The sequence below is a fragment of the Marmota marmota genome, unplaced genomic scaffold, assembly GCF_001458135.2.
Source record: "Marmota marmota marmota unplaced genomic scaffold, marMar, whole genome shotgun sequence".
NCBI lineage: Eukaryota > Metazoa > Chordata > Mammalia > Rodentia > Sciuridae > Marmota > Marmota marmota.
This window is the reverse complement of record NW_025999931.1, coordinates 1,106,218-1,110,293: the sequence shown is the minus strand read 5'-3', so window position 1 is coordinate 1,110,293 and position 4,076 is coordinate 1,106,218. Positions and strand designations below refer to the sequence as shown.

The 4,076-nt window shown below is 38.5% G+C and overlaps 1 pseudogene; it reads right to left on the bottom strand.

Moving 5' to 3' along the window:
- Nucleotides 1–2,668: 2,668 nt before the first annotated feature.
- Nucleotides 2,669–4,076, bottom strand: part of LOC107160122 — a 10,072-nt pseudogene continuing 8,664 nt past the window's right edge.

The window sequence follows — 4,076 nt, the reverse complement described above, 5'->3', positions numbered from 1 at the left end:
AATTCTCAGCTTTGATACAAATCTTAAGGTTAATATATCTCATTTCCATTTGAAGAAAGGATCTACTTGAGCAACGTTTAGCTGGGAAATTCTTGGTCTGTAATTTAAACAATCAATAAAATTATCTGAATACTGACTTAAATTTTTAAGATGAAGAAAGAGGAAATAGGAAGCACAAAAGAACGTTCTCATTTATGAGTTCATTTTCATTAATGTAAATATGTTATGTAACTACGACTTGTATATATCTATGCTTAGTTACATGCAGTGATAATATTAGAGCTGGTAGCAAAATGTCAAATTGACGAAGAAGGTTCAATTCCTGTGACTGCTGGCAGCATCTTTTGCTTTTTGGTTTTAATTCTGCTGCAGTTGTCATCTCTTTGTTACAATTTAGAGGTAGTTTAATTATTTATCAGTATGTAATCAATCTTTAAAAGACTTTTTTTTCTTTTTGAGAATGAAATTTCTGATCTATTATAGAATTTAAGAATCTGTTTAGAATTTTAATTTACATTTTTATTGAAGGAGAACTTTCAGAAATACTTCATAGATTGCTAAATTATATGCATCATTACATACAAATGACCACATAAGTAAAACATACTGTGGTGAACATACCTCAGACTTTTAAAAGTTAGAGCCCTGGTTTCTCAAAATACCTATCTATTCAGAGTGGTTAGGGTTTATCCTTAGAAAAAATATTGTCAGTATTCTTCAGATTATTGATGGTGTAGGATTTTCCAAGAGTGCAGCACTATACTCTTCATTATGAAGTTTCCAGTTGCTGACATCCATTCTGCATGCAGAAAACATGGCGCCTGGCTGTATTATTACATCTCAGTGATTGAAAAATACTAAATATGAAAAATGTATAGCTCATGAAAATTAATCAAATGCAGTTTTAGTTTTTATTAAAATTGCTTTCCAGAATATCAAATCTGTTCCAGGCTTTTGAAACAAACCAGAGGAAAGGCAGTGAAAAAAAACAAAACAATAAGAAAAACAACCTGAAAATAAGTCATTGTTCTCATGAACTAATAGAGAACATTTGACTCTTTTATTTCCTTTTTCTAAAAAATTAGTAGAGTATATTATGATTACTCCCAGTAATGTATTATGCGCTTGCTAAAATTCACATAAAACTTTGTGTAGCATTCTGAGCTAATAGTACTTAAAATATTTCTAATTATTTTCCATTTAGTGTTCATATGAATGTTGGTATTGTGATTTCAATGTTGAATATAACATTGTGGATCAAGAAGATATGGTAAATCAAAAAATCTCATATAATCTAAAAATAGTTACATATTTCCTAACTTCAATATAAATAAATTTTTAAAAAAAATCAATGAAATCCCAGTGATATGCTTACTTATTTCTGCATTTCAAAGCAAATGAAACAGTTTACATCTTGTTATCATGGAAACTTGTCAAAAAGGTAAGTTTTTCCTACAACTAAAATAAGAACAATCAGTATTTAAAGGAATACCTCCTTTTATTTTCAATATAAAATTAAACTGGAGGACCTGTTATTGATAAGTTGCCCCATGTTGGCTGCTCCATTGCAGTTCAGGGAAATTGAATAATGTAACATGATAATGTGTATGGATTAAGTGTCTTCTTATTCCTCATAGACTCTATAATCTGATATTCAAACACTATAACATGTTGCCTTTGCTTTTCTACAACTTTCTGTAGGGTCACTCTTGTTTTCATCCCATAGAAGTAATTTTGACTAATGCTTCACTGGAAAGCAGAACAAGTGTATTTAGACATATATAGTTACCTTGACGATGACGGTTTAGATTCAGTAACATTTAATAGAAGACAGTTTTTGAAACACACAAAGATATGAGATAAGCTTGCAAATTGAATATTGAGATATGAGATAGATTTATTTTAGTATTTATTTTTTAGTTGTAGTTTGACACGATATTTTTATTTTATGTTTTTATTTTTATGTGGTGCTGAGGATAGAACTCAGGGCCTTGCATGTGTTAGGTGAGCTCTCTACCTCTGAACCACAACCCCAAGCCTGTAGGATAGATTTAAATTTTCTATAGTCATTCTTAATTTCTGAATCCTTTCTGAGCTCTACTCATGTTCATAGAAAACATTACTAGTTAAATTCTTGTTTTTACCATATTCTCAGATTTAAACTAACAATTCATAATTTAACCCTAAACATGAATGCAAGTCCCTTTCCCATTCAAAGCTTCCTACTGCTGATGTAATAAATTAACATAAATTCTGTGACTTAGATACATTTTATTTACCATAGTACAATGAGTGAATGTAGAAGTGAATATGACTGGGCTAACCAAAGGTGTCAATATGGGTTCCTTCTTCCTCCATAGAAAGAGCAGAACAATATCAAACAAGTGTAGCAGAATTTAACTGGTCATTTTGAATGAGTTACACCAAAGTGCTCAGGGGCTTGTTCATATTCTGAAGTTTTATATTTGAAACCCTGCTATGGTTGCTTTATTGCAGATCAACAAGAATGATATGTAACAAAATGGCCCAAGCCAAGTGGCAGGAAGAAAAGACTTGAACATGAGTATATACATTGATTTTGAAAGGCACAGCGGGTCTATTGGGATGACAGGTGGGATGGGGGTGGGCAGCAGGTTACACAGGTCACAGCCAAAGCTATGGGGCATAAATGAAGTGCATAGGTCCTGGGGCTACCCATGGCCCAGGAACAGCAGCTTATAGGCCCTCTCTTCCTGCTTCTGGCAGGTTCAGTTGAGTGGCACTCGGAGGTAGGAGGTGGGCACATAGCCTTCACCTCCCTGTGTCTGCCAGACCCATATCCAGCCATTGCCTTTGTCCTCTTCCATCAGACTGAGGTCCTCACCTTGGTCACAGAGATGCTGCCTTCGCTGAACCCTATTGTGGGGTGGGCCCAGTTCTCTGCATTAGAAAAACTTGAACAAACTAGCCAGACACACCAGAGCAACTGATGTGCCCCCACCCCTCCACCCCCATGTGTTCTCACCTTCAAAGTGGTAAATGGACACACACTGGCCTATGGGTGATGCAGGCTCCTCAAAATCCTCATCACATGCCATGTACATAGGGGTTTCCTGGCCCTCTTCTGAGGTGTGCTCTTCAGAGCTGTCTGGGGCAAGAAGGCAGATGGAAGCAGGTCTTCTGTGTATCTCTGGCCATATGTGCTCTGGCCTCCCGGCTCACCTCTCCTTGTTGACCTGTGAAGCGTTTCTGCTACTGTCCCTGGGGACACTGGATGGGGGGTTGTGAGGACAGGTGTGCTGGCACAGGCTGTCCCCTAGCTTTCTTAGGACCTGCCTCTCAGCTTCTGCCAGACAAGCCTTGGAGGATGAGATCACATCATCTCCAGGCCAGGGTTCAGAGGTTGGCCCACCCTGCACCTGGATTCTTCCTGAGATCATCCATGCACACCCAAGATGTTGATGAGAAACAACTGGATCCCTGTACCCCAGCCAGAAGTAACTTAGCCAGTCTGGTGATGACTCTACCCCTACGCAGGGCCTTCCCCTTACCTTGTACTTCTGTACTTCCAATTTCAGCCGTTTGATATGGCTTAGTGTTTCTGTGATCTGGGGCTCCAAGCTGGCAGGGTCACCCATCTGGAGTGTCTTCTCATACACGCACTTTATTTTCTTCAGAGATTCCCTGGGGCAAGACAGGGAAGAAAAGAGTAGTGGGTGAAGGCGCTCACAGCAAGGAGCAAGGCCACACACTGATTACAACTCAAATGTGGGGGCCAGACATGGTGGCCTGCAATTGTGGTGTCAGCTACCGGGGAGGCTGAAATATTAGGATTGTTTGAGCCCAAGAGTTAGAGGCCAGCCTGGGCAATGTGGCCAAACCCACAAAAAAGAGCTCCAATTCTAGTAGGGCTAACTGCCTGGGTTGGCATCTTCAGTTGGCATTTCCTGGTGGTGTGACCTTAGGCTATAGAGCACTATCTGCAGACCTTAACCTTGAAAATGGGAATAAATGCATGTGTGTGCCATGTGGGCTGTTGTGAGGACTGGTACAGTACTTGTACACAGTCCTAACAGTCATATATATATATATATATA